Genomic DNA, 13,677 nt, shown 5'->3' with positions numbered 1-13,677 from the left:
ATTTTCTTTCTTTTTCAGGAACCGAAACTTTATTTTTAGACAGAGAGACAGTTCAGGATCAGATGATTTCGAAGATCCCCTTCTTTAATCCTGGAAGGAAAGGTGGGCTATGGAGTGACAGTTTTTGTTTGGCCACGGTGACTCACAAGTCAGCATGACAGATGCAGCATGGGATAGTAGAAATCATGCCTGATTGGGTCTCAGAAGACGTATTGCTTGTGTGACCTTAGCCATATAATTTGAACTCTCTGGGTTTGAGCTTCCTGAACCATAAAATGAGGAGATGGAACCAAATGGCCTCTCAGTTCCCTTCCAATTTACATCTAGGATCTATAATACTCTAATAATAAAGCATCATTTAAAAAGTGATATTCCTAAAACATAAACTTAGCCATGTCACTCCCTTACTTAAAAATACACTGTAGCTTTCTGTTACCTCTAGGATGAAACACAAACTCATACCTTCATCATCCTTCCTACTGTTATTTCATGCACTCTCATATCAGTCAAACTAATCTGCTACCCGTTTCTCCATATGTAGACTCTCCCGCTTCTGGGACTTGCCCAGGCTATACTTGTAATGTACAACTTCTTGATGTCTATCTCTTAAATGCCTCTCTCATGTTGTCCAGCCATGTCCAACTCGTTGTGACCTCATTTGGGGTTTTCTTGGAAGGAATACTAGAGTGGTTTGCCATTTCCTTCTCCAGCTCATTTTGCAGATGAGGAAACTGAAGCCAGCAGGGTTAAATGACTTGCCCAGAGTCATATTTAGTAAGGCTCTGAGTCCAGATTTGAACTCAGAAAAAATGTCTTCCTGTCTCCAGGCTCAGCACTTTATCCCTAGCTTCCTCTGAAGCACAGAACAAGGGCCATATACCTGATGAACCAGTTGAAAGCACTCTTCTTTGACTATCACTTTTGATTATTAGTAGAGGTAGCTAGGTAGTGTAATGCAAGGTGGCTAACAGAAAATGCATAGTGCTGGACTTTGCGTAAAGAGTTCAAATCTAGCCTCAGACATCGACTAGCTGGGATGAGCTTGTATATATAGTACATGACTACACAACCCCATTCCAGGTCCAGGAGAATCTAAGGTACTGCGAGACAGGGACTTCTATTTTTGCCTTTCTATCTCTAGTGTCTATTTCACTAACTTGAGCATAGTAGGGATTTGTCAGTGGAATGGAATCCATTTTTTTTTTTGTATAAAAAAAAAAAAACAACAGCATGATTCTTAGCATTTCTGCTCCCTTTGCTGTCACTCCACCGTTGTTGTGGCAGAAGCAGGGGTAGGGGTGTGGAGGGACGGGACTGAAGGATATTTTGTATTTTCCATTCTTTCATTTTTCATTTGATGCAGTGTTACCTACAGAGAGGAGGGCCACAACAACTCATCTTTTTCTTTTCTTTTTTCTTTATTTAAATACTGTGGCTCCTAATTCTCTGACTATGAATTATGGAATGCCACAGTCACAAGGAAAATCAGAATTGCAGGTGGTCCAAAGGATCATGGAGACATGCAAGAAATACAAACAGGTCATACATGTAGCCCAGTGATGACCTGTGAGTGGGAAAGAGACCCTCAAGGACATGGGCATTTGGAAAAGGAAGAAGAGGAGGTGTTGCTGGTCCCTTAAGGCACTAAAAGAAGTAGCTAAGGTCTACGGTGGACAATCTGAAAGATGACGAAAAGGTGTAGAAGAATCACACAGAAGATGTAGACGGTCCCAGTAAGAAAATATCCCCATAGGTGAAATAAGAAGTTCCTAGGAACATACATATCTATTTCATGGGTTACCAAAGCTAAAGAATTCCTCATGTGATGGACAATCTTTGGAAGATGAGATAGGCTACTCCTATTTGTAAAGCACTAGCACAGTGCCAGGCTGTATGAATGTTATTCCCTTCCCTTCTCCTCCTAATCTTCAGGGCCACAACTTGGACATTTTATACCCAGAATAGGAGTCAAAAATTATACTGAGTCAGATATGCAGGTCAAAGCATATCATTTTTTTCACTTTATTTTCTTCAAGAGTTTTTTTTTTTTGGTTTGTTTTGTTTTGTTTTGGGTAATATGTTTCTTCTTCCACAACATGACAAATATGGAAATACGTATTATATGATAGCATATGTAATAATTTCTACCAAATTGCTTACTGTCTCAGGAAAAGGGAAAGGGAGGATGGGAAAGAAAGAATCTGGAACTCGGAATGTGACAAAATGAATGTTAAAAATTGCTCCTACATGTAATTGAAGGGGAAAAATAAATATGGCTGAAAAAAATTATTCCAAGGGAAAGTGCTATGAAAGGGATGGAACATGAGGGGTGAAAGAGGACAGGATCCTAGGAGAGTGGGGAGAAATTCACCTGACTGCTTTCCATTTTAGCTAATTATTCTCACTAATGAGGTGCTAATCTCTGCCATTTCTATGCTGCTGAAGGATTATAAGTGTTATTGGCACCCTCTAAATTCAGTGCTTTCTAAATTTGACACCCTAGGGCATGGTGCTGTTTGCCCCACCCTAGTTGCAACTTGGAATTCTCAGATAACAAATGTAGAAGCCTTCACTGGGCTTGTAGCTGAAGATTTTCCTCCGCTTGGTAAGGGCTTTGGTGGCATTGTGCTCTGCCGCCATCACTGTCAGAAACTCAGGGTCAACTTCATGCCACGAAGAGGTATTAGGACAGAACTTTTAGCTGATAATTGCCTTGTTTTATGGGAGAGACAGCATATTGCGGTTCCTTGAAATGGCCCTACAAACCCAAAGTACTGATTTTGATATTCAAAAGGCATTTAGGTTTTTGACAGCAGCACTAAAAGATAATGATGAAAAGTACAGTTGATTGCCTGGTTTTCCTCCTTCTGTCTCCCTCTCGGTCCCAGCCCACCCCACTTTGTGGCATGGCTGAGCCCTGCCTTTAGGGTCTTTGTTGTCTTAATGGAGCCGGAAATGAGCCTGGAGCTTGGAGTTGGCTGTTTCTCCCCCCTCCATCCCTCGGTTTTGGCCCCCGCAGACAAAGCCTCCTCCTGCCGGAGCGGAGTGCCAAGCTTTCCCTAGATAATGAACAAAACCCTCATTAATAGGAGGTGGGATTTCCTAGTCACAGCTTTTAAGGAAAGGGCAAAGGTCCCCCATTAAGCAGAATCCAGTCTAAACAGGACTGTGTAAAAGTACAGGGGGAGAAGAAGTCAAATATTTGTTCAGATTTCTCCCCTTGCTCTGCTCCGAGGAAAGCAGGGGGAAAGCCAGTGAGTGATTCAGTTGGCTGAATTCAGGCTACAAATTGCTACCACTTGCTTTTTGTAGCAGGACTTGTTGCCTTTGAGTGATATTGCCCGTCAGCTCATTGTATGCACAGTCAAACAGCCAGGCAGTGACAGATAGACTGAAACTCGGAGCTCCTCCATCAAAGCTGAAGGATCCCTCTGGCTGGGAATTGTGAATGAGCACCAGCCCACAACCGCCCTGCTCCCAAACCCTGGCTTCCAGCGCAGCCCTACGTGATCCTGGAGCGTACCAGGGTCAAAGGAGAAAGAGCCATAGAACATAGGAAGAAAGAATCCCAAGAGGCTCCTTTCCCGGCTCCCGGTCCCAGTCTGGAAAAGACTGAATCACCTAGACATAATAACGAGTCTGTTTGCACCTTAAAGAACAATAGAATGGTCCCTGAAAGCCTCGCGCTGCCCTCCTCTTCGTTTTAGACTTTAGAGAGTTGATTTCAGACAATTACAAGTTCAGTCACAATAGCTCTGAGCCCCGAGTTTAAAAATATCCTGCTGTTTAGGCAGAGATGGGATTTTCTGCCTAACTTTACATATATATCTGCTTTGACCTTTTGGGGACTGATGTAAAACGTAGTATCCTGGAAAGGTTTGAGGAATAAGACAGAGGCGGATGTTCTCTCTCTGTGTGGACAGATAGGTACTTGAAAGCAAAGTTGGGGAAGGAGCTCTCTCGGCTCTATAAACGGTGAGATGTCATGGGTTTGAGGCTTACTAGCTATGTGACCTTGGGTAAGTAGGATTAGTTTGCCTCTCTGGACCTGAGTTTTCTCATCTGTAAAATGAAGGGTGGTACAGTGGATAGAGTACTGAACCTAGAGTCGGGAAGATCTGAGTTCAAATGTGACCTCAGACACTTACTGTGTAACTCTGGACAATCACTTAACCTCTCAGACTCAATTTCCTCAAATGTAAAATGGGGATAAAATAGCAACTAACTCTCAGGGTCCTTGCAAGATCAAATGAGGTGATTTTTATAAATCACTCAGCACACAGTAGATGCTATATAAATGCCAACTATTGTTGCTAGATTATTTCGAATTAGATAATAATTACTATATCATAATATAATAACATAATCTAATTAGATAATCTTGAACTCTCCAAAGCATGGGTTCTTAACCTTTTTTTTTTTTTTTTTTTTTTTTTTTTTTTTTTTTTGCATTGTGGCTCTCTTTGATAGTCTGATGAAGCCCATGGACCCCTTCCAGGACAGACTTTTAAATACATAAAATAAAACACCTGAAATTACAAAGGAAATGAATTGTACTGAAGTGTAGTTATCAAAAACCAAATTCATGGATCTAAGGTCACTCCCAGCTAGAAGAACTCTTGATAGTGTCATTTCACTATTTAATCCTGAGCAAACCTAATGACTTTCAATCTTATTGTGCTTTGGGGTTCCTCACAGGGAGCAGTGAGGTAGGGAATATGAGCATTATTATCTCCATTTTACAGAGGAGGAGAATAAGACTTTGCTTAGACACCTACCTTTATACTGGACTTTAGGTATAAAGTCCTGCAAAACAAATTAATAAATAAATAAAAAAGAAGGCTGCCCAGCTCAACCAATTCAAAATGGCTGGTTCTGCTGGTTCGGTGAAAACCAAAACAGAATAGGCAGGCCAGTGGTTGTAAGGAATTTGCCGTTATCTGGGGCAGAGAAGATCTAAATTGGACAGGGCCAAAATGGTGTGCCTAATTGATTTCTTATGGTGGCCCATGGAAGGAATGTTGGCCTTGGAGTCTAGAACTCTGGGTTTGCATCCAGGCTTTACAGGTTATCAGCTGTGCCACCTCAGGAATAAAGTCAGATTTTCTTTCTTCACCTTCACATTAACTACCTGCCTTTTTGAGTACCTATGGGGCTCAAATTATATAGATAATACATTAAAATGGCAGCCATTATTACTAAAGCAAAGAGAAGAGGTGGTATTTAAATGCAATGGAAGTAGTCCTGGATCATTGAAAAGTGACCCCCAATTTGCTGAGACCCAAGCAAAGGAAATCAGCAGAGCCCTGTCCTCATTGCCCTTCCCCCTCCAAACCCCCCAAAAGGACATTTGCATTGTCTCTGCTCAGGTAAGACCTTTTCATTAAAAACGGCCTCTCTAGAATCTGGCCCCATCTCCCCTCAAAAAAATGCCAGTGGGAAAGTTCCCAGTCTGGGCATTCATTCATACTTGGGGGAAATTGCCAAGAGTAGCTTTTATTATTTAGATGCTAGGAGAAAGGGAATGTACTTCCTGTATTTCCCATTTACTTCCTTTACTTCCCCCTTCACCCAGACTGGAGTTTTCTCTTTGTGTCCTTGGGGTGTGTGTGAAATAAACCAGAGCTGGTGGTCAATTGTAATTTGGCTGTAATAGATAAAATTCAGAGTCAGTACAACTTAGAAGTCTTTGAATTGCAAAGAGAGAGCAAACATTGGATAAAAAGACCCCAGATTGTGGCCAGTTTTTGTCAGGGATTTGGAAGCCTCTTTCTAGTTCCAACTCAAATCCCACTTCCTCCATGAAGACTTTCTGTATGGCCTCAGTGGGGAATCATCCTTTGCCTCCCCTGACCTGACCCTGTGGATCTCTTCTGGTCTAGCACCTCATCTATTAGAGTGTGGTGGAGATGAGAAATATTGAATGCTGAGACAGAAAAGCTCCATCAATACTAGGCTCTGTGCTTAACAGTTGTGGGACCTATGTAGGGCCATTTTGAGTATGTTTCCTTATTTGTAAAAAAAATATAATAGTTAGATCTTTTACCTCCCAGGACCATCAGGAGAAAAATGTTCTTGCAAATCTGAAAGAACTTCACAATGTAGGTAGTGCAGTGTGGAATACCAAGTGTCAGAAAGACATGAGTTCAAATTCAGTCTAAGATACTTACTGATTCATGCAGTCGTGGGCAAGTCATTTAACATGTTCCAGCTTTAATTTCTACATTTGTAAAATGGGAATAATAATACTATTAAATGAGATAATGTATGCAAAATACTTTTCTAGCTATAAAGTGATATATATGCATATATATGCTAGATATTTTTATAGTAATCATCATTAACTATAATAGAGGGAGCTACCATGGCCCTATGTGTCATAAGACCCCTGTGAGACTGTAAGCTACTTAGGGGAAAGGGACCGTGCCTCATTTACCTTTCTATCTCCCTAAATGCTGAGTTCAGAGAAGTCCCTAGAAGATGCTCTGTCTGGTTCTCAGGGAAGAGGAATCACAGAGCATCCAAGCTAGAAGGGTTCTTGGAGCGTTAGATGTCAGGAGTGGGAGCCCCTTAGAACAAAGGACATAGTCCATTGGGGTGGAAGGGGCTTAAATGAGCATTTTATTCAACTATTTTGCAGATCAGTCAATCAATCCAGGTACTGAGCTAGGCTCTGGAAATGCTGATACAAAGAATGAAATGGTCTCTACTCTCAAACCAGTTTACACTCCAGGAATGAGCTTTACATTCTGATAGATGAAGAAGCTAAAGCATGAGAGATGAGATGGCTTCATTAGGATCTCACAATAGTAAGTATTTGACCTGAGGTTCATGCCTAGGTCAAGAGACTCTTAGTCATGGCATAATACAGTGATTCCCAAAGTGGGCGCCATCGCCCCCTAGTGGGTGCTACAGTAATCCATGAAAGCAGTGATAGCCACACTTTTTTGGTATTACATTCTGTTCTGAGTTCAATAAATAGTTTCATAATTTCCAGGGGGTGCTAAGTAATATTTTTTCTGGAAAGGGGGTAGTAGGCCAAAAATGTCTGGGAACCACTGACACAGTAGATGGAGGGTTGAACTTGAAGACAGGTTCAAATCTTGCCTCTGCCACTCAAAGTCAGTGTGGTCAAGTCATTTCCCTGAACCTTTGTAAAATGCAGATAATAATAATACCCATCGTACCATACCTATCTATACATTATCAGGATGATCAAATGGGATCATATGTAGGAGGCCATTTGCAAGCGTTAAGGTACACCATAGATGCCTTATCCAGGACTCTTTACACCATTCTAGGCTACTACCTCTCCCCAGATGCAATTTTACCTTTGAGTTACTGTGGATAATTTAATGTTTGTTGTGTTGGGTTTTTTTTTTAATGTTTGAGGCAAGATTTATAGTTATCCTATTTATCACATGTCCCTATTCAATTCTACCCATAAGATAAAAAAGGAAAGACCAGAAGACATTCAGGAAAAGCAAAATCATGAAAAGAGTTATTATGTTATATATATTATATATATTAATTGGACTATGGCCTGGGTGCTCCCTGGACTCAGCCAACATTGCCTACTCCTCATCACCGCCACCACAACTAACTCCTCTCTAGTTTTGTCCCCAGAGGAGCCAAGAGGTTGCCACATCCCTAATATCTAGTCCCTTCAGAATTTCCCAAGAACACAAGTTGTGGGAGATTGTGTCCATCCACAGGCAAATTGTGATGGAATCTCAATTACCCCATAGATCTGCTTCCATCATACACAATCGCCAAATCTCAGCTTATTACGGAAAATCTGTGGGGAGAATCTCTCAGTAGGACCTCATCCAGAGAATGACCTACCCCTTGCTAAGGACTCAGTACTGAAATTGTCTGATCACATTCTCTGATAAAAATAAAAACCTTTCTACCCTTCCCTCCTCCACTTCTTATATCTTCTTTTTCTTTCTCCTTTTCTTTATATTACCCAAAGAGCTGGACAATGTATAATGATGCTGGGAGTGTGCCGTTCTTATGGCACTGGATTTAGTCAGAGTTTAAATCTTGGTTCTGATGGTCATGTGCCCGTGAGTCACCTGAGCTTTCTAAGTCTCAGTTTCTTCATTTGTAAAATGCGGGGATTTTGCTAGAAGACATCTAAGGTCCCCTTCAGCTCCAAAATCCATGAGCATTGCCTATTCAATCTCCCTCTCCTCACCCTGTAAATATGGGTTCAGCAAAGTCAAGGAAAAGAAGCAAGTAGAATGATTATAGCACTAAGTGGGAAAGTAAGCTCCTGGAGACTATTTTCTAGTTGAATTCTAGATTATTTGGGAGAGGGTTTCTGAAAACCTGAAGAATCTGCACAGTATAGTTAATAGGATCCTGAGTCAGGAAGGCTTACTTTCAGATCCTGCCTCAAGCAGTCACTAGCTATGTCACCTAAAAGAGTCACTAATGGATAAATGTCTCAGTTTCCCCATCTGTAAAATAAGAAGAATACAACCCCTCGCCTCTGTGGTCCCTCCTCACTCTAGTTCTATGATCCCAGGTCTTTGATCAATGACTTATGTATCTCTATTGGCGTATTGTGAAAGTAAAAATTATTAGTATAATAATGATAATGATAATAATAATAATAATAATAATAGCTGCTAGGCTATTTTCAGCCCTATCTAGGTGGAAATTGTTATTGATGATGAAGATAAAGCCATGGTTTATAAATTTAAATTTTTCTCAGTGCTTCATAGTTAGGAGTCAGAACTAGAATTCTATAGGGCAGAATTTAGATACACTTTAAGTTTGGTCAATTGAAGCCATAAACTAATTCTAAGTAGACAAGATTTAATTTAATAGTGTTTTAAATAAACAGGGACTAGGCTTGGTTTGCTTCTTCCTAGAAGGAAGGACAAGGAGTAGTGAGTGGAGAGTACAAAGAGAGAAATTAAGGATCAATAGAAGGAGGGGGAAATGCTTCTCAGCCATTAATGTTGACCAGAAGTAGAGTATGCTGTTGAGATATGCATTTCATTATAATGGAAACCTTGCAAACCATTTAACAGAGGTCCTTAACTTTTTTGTGCCTTGGACCTTTTTGGCAATCTGGTAACGCCTACAATATAATGTTTTTAATACAAAATTTAAAATAAAAGGATTACAAAGAAAATGGATTATAGTCAAATGGTCCCTCTTTCCCTCCTAAAAAAATAAAAATGAAAAATTTACAGATCCCAGGTGAAGAACCTCTGCCCTAGAGACAAGAGGGATAACTACTCATTCATGATGATTAAGAGGATTTCTCTTCAAGTTTAAGTTGGACTAGAGGATCCCTGGAGTTCCTTACAACTCTGAGATTCTTTGATTCCCTGAACTGTAAAGTCCTGAGCTTGACTAAAAAGCCAAGTGCCTACAGAGATGATGGGAGAGATTTGTCTAGCAAACGGTCATGTGAAAAAGACCTGAGAGTTTCAGTGGATTGAAAGTCTAACAGCAGTCAGCAGTATGATATGACAGCCAAGAAAAAAAAAACCTGCATTCATAGAAATTTAGTCTTCACACAAAAGGATGTTTCCATGCCCCCCCGTGCCCTGGTCAGAAGGTATCAGAGCATGTCAGATTTAGGTCAGGGTACTTTATTTTAGCCAGGATATTGATAAACTAGAAAGTGTGCAGATTAGGGCAACCAAGATGGAAACAGGCCACAAGAAGTAACTGGGAATGTTTATTCTTCATATAGAGATGACTATGGGAATATAAGATCAACTCCATGCATCAGATTCTTCTAAAGAAGAACAAGGACTGGTGGAACAAGGAAGTAGATTTTAGCTTAATATGATAAAGAGCTTTCTATGAATTTTTGGTCCAAAAATAGGGAGAAAGATAAGCTCTCAGTTGTGTAAGAGAATAATTAACTGTATAATTACCTTAATTATTAACATTTATCTTGACCTCTATTGTATTAGGTGTTTGAGCAGGGATTGGATGATCCTTTTGCTGAGGATATGGAAGTGGGTATTAATCAAGCAAGCAAGGAATCAGACTAGATCAATCAATCAATCAATCAGTCAGTCAACAAGCATTTATTAAAAACCTACTAGGGGGCATCTGGGTAGCTCAGTGGAGTGAGAGTCAGGCCTAGAGACAGGAGGTCCTAGGTTCAAATCTGGCCTCAGCCACTTCCCAGCTGTGTGACCCTGGGCAAGTCACTTGACCCCCATTGCCCACCCTTACCACTCTTCCACCTATGAGACAATACACCGAAGTTAAGGGTCTAAAAAAAAACCTACTAGGGGTAGGGATTTATTAGTTTGTTGTTGTTGTTTAATCATTTTTCAGTCATATCTGACACTTTATGTCACTTTTGGGGTTTTTCTTGGAAAACATCCTGGAGTAGTTCGGCATTTTCTTTCCCAGCTTACTTCACAAATGAGGAAACTAAGACAAACAGGGCTAAGTGATTTTCCCAGAGTCATACAGATACTGACTAAGGCTGGATTTGAACTCAAATCTTCCTAACTCTAGTCTGACCCTCTATCCTGATGCCACCTGGCTGCCCTTTGGAGGGTAGTTTACATCCACAAAAATGAAACAGTTGTTTCTCTTAAGAAGTTTACATTCTATCAAATGACTTTTAAAAACTCTTCAGAATTAAAATTCTCTGATTCTCTATGGAAGCCAGGTCATAGTCTATGTGGACCACTGAACCAATCAGAACTGGGCTTTCCCACTGCTTAGAATGAAAGTGGTACAAATATCTATTCCACTCTTGGTGAACACATTCTGAGGATGACTATAATGGCGTCCTTAGACCTGTTTGCCTTTCTCTTGGAGTAGAATAATGTCTAATGAGGCAAGGCAAAGTCCATCTATGCCTTTCGTATTCTATGACGCTTGTCCATTTTTGCTATAATTCCTCTATAAATAATATTCACACAAGATGGTGGGGTCCATCTCATAAATTTCTTCATATGATATGGCTACCAGGCTCTATTTTCCCGTGCTCAGAGAATATAAAAAAGCAAAGAGTAATGTAGTTTTGTCAAGATGGGGACCCCAATCCCAGGGCCAACGGTAGATGACACAGGAGATAAATTCTGTGGAATTGGCTGAAACTGACTGATTTTCCCAGAATCACACGGCTATTAAGCACCGGCAGCATATTTTGGACCCCGGTCTTCCTGACTCAAATCTCAAAATAATTCCATTTTGCCTTTATTGCTCAAATAACACCTTAAGGAAAACCCTCCTATCTAAATGCATCATATTAAGGCCATTCTATTGCCATTCTTTTGTAGTGACTTAGCATAAAGTGACTCAGCTAAATTATCTTGTGTATGGAGATCTAATTTCACTGATATGTTATTTTGAAGCTCAAGCGTTGGTATCATTATGTGATATATTTTACCTTGATATTTCAGAAGGTACCAAGATGGATGCTTGAATCTTGCAAATTCATAGACTAAAAAACATTCAGTTTCAGGTCAGAATCCCAAACGGCCCCAAGTCTAGACAAGAACCAGGAAAGCACATCTTAAGACCAAGTCAGGAATTTTGCTCCTAATGGCCATCAGAAAGACAAGATGACTAAGAGATCTGACATAGAGAAGTAGCTGGCTTTGATGCTGGAGCCTCCGAGTTTGAATCTTGGTTCTTTCCATATGTCCTAAGTGACCTTGCTCAAATTATTTAAACTTCTAGGCCATTTGAACTCATAGGTTAAATGACTAGCTAGACTAGTAGACTTCCTCCATCCCTTTCAACTCTAAAGTCCTTTAAATCTGTCACAAAGGTTCTTTAATCTTTTTGATGTTATAGACCTCTTCAGCAGTCTGGGGAAGACCGTAGATCCTTTCCCAGCATCATGGCTTTAAATTCATGAAAGAAAATCCCTAGAGTTATGAGGGAAACCAATCCTGTTGAAATACAATTTTTATCAAAACAAATTCCCAGAATCCAGGTTAAGGGCAGTTGCAAAGATACAGCAGGTAAGTGGTACCTAGAAAGAAGTAGAATTTGGACTTTGCCAAGTCTTACCCAGGCATAAACTTTCCCCCAAGTTTGTTTTGTGGAGTATAATAGGAGAACTATAGTCTGGAGTGCAGAGAGGATCAGCCAGGCAAGGATGGAAAAAGACTAAACAACTCCAGATTTCTCTCTAGAAGTAATTGTGAAAAACACACACATGCATACACACAAATATAACAAGAATAAAATGCATACTTCTCTGTTCAGCAGTTAAAGCCCTTCATAATTTAATTCCCCATCAGTCCCTTTCACACATTCTATATTCCAGCCCACATTACATGACATTCCATATCCTGCCTTCTTCAGTTCTGCCCAGGTAGTCTCCATACCTGGCACCTCTCATTCCTCATCTGTGACTCCTGGAATCCCTAGCCCCTTATAAATTTTCATTCAACTTCCACTCCTACTAAATTTCCCCATTGTTTATCCCTTCCCACAATGTACTCTGTATTTTTTCCAGTATTTTTATTTTGACATTCTGGTAAACAAATTGTTTCTCTTTTGAAAGAACAGAAGCTCTGTGAGGGCAGGGCCTTTTGGGGATTTTGAATTATTCTTTTTTCTCTTTGTCTGCATTCCCAGCCTCATACATAACAGACACTCTTCATCAATGACCACTGACTCATATTGCACTGGAACATGTAGCTTAGCTGAGCTCGTTTCTTTTACCCTGTGTAGATGGGCCAGTGAAACTGTGCTGTTGTTTAGGCCCCTGAGCAAACATTTATTGAAGGAGAAGGTTGAAGGGAGAGATTAAAAGCCCCTCTGCTTAGATCCAAAGGGCTTTCAGGAGGAAAAGATGTGAACATTAGTCCATTGCTGGGGAATGACAGAAATGGTACCACCAGGTCTACCGAGACACATCCTACTGGTTTATGGGAAAGCATTTGACCAGGGTTGAAAGCATTGCTTATTGAGATAAGGTCCAGCCTTTGTGGGGACCTTCAGTCCTCTGCTTTGAACTCCCCAGGAGACAGCACTCTTATCTAATTGCCTTTGGCCCCATAACCTCCCTGGGTCTCTTTCTTGGGAACACAAAAAGTTGTAGCAGCATATATTTCATTTCCTGTGCTTTCTGAACTAAGCTTAAGGTAGAAGATCACTTTGGATGAGGGTTCAAGTCCTAGACCTGCCACTAATATGCTGTATGGTGGCCAAATCATTTCTTTTTCTCAATGCCCCAGCTTCCTCAGCCATAAAATAGAAATAATAACAGATGGCAGATGAGAAACCTAGATAGTACATTGGATAGAGAGCCAGGCCCAAAGAAGGAAGGTCCTGGGTTTAAATCTGACCTCCTAGCTATGTAACTCTGGGCAAGTCACTTAACCCTATTGCTTAGCCATTCTTCTGTCTTAGAACTGCTACTAAGACAGAAGGTAAGGGAGGAGGAGGAGGAGAAGATGAAGAAGAAAAAAGAAGGAAGAGGAGGAAGAGAAGAAGGAGGGGTGAGGAGGAGAAGGAGGAGAAGAAGAAGAAAAAATGAAGGAGATGGAAAAGAAGAAGGAGGGGTGAGGAGGAGAAGGAAGAGAAGAAGGAGGAAGAGAAGAAGGAGGGGTGAGGAGGAGAAGGAGGAGAAGGAGGAGGAGAAGAAGAAAAAATGAAGGAGATGGAAAAGAAGAAGGAGGGGTGAGGAGGAGAAGGAAGAGAAGAAGGAGGAAGAGAAGAAGG

The sequence above is a fragment of the Gracilinanus agilis genome, chromosome 2 (assembly GCF_016433145.1).
Source record: "Gracilinanus agilis isolate LMUSP501 chromosome 2, AgileGrace, whole genome shotgun sequence".
In the NCBI taxonomy this organism is placed as follows: Eukaryota; Metazoa; Chordata; class Mammalia; order Didelphimorphia; family Didelphidae; genus Gracilinanus; species Gracilinanus agilis.
Note: the sequence above shows the minus strand (reverse complement) of the source record.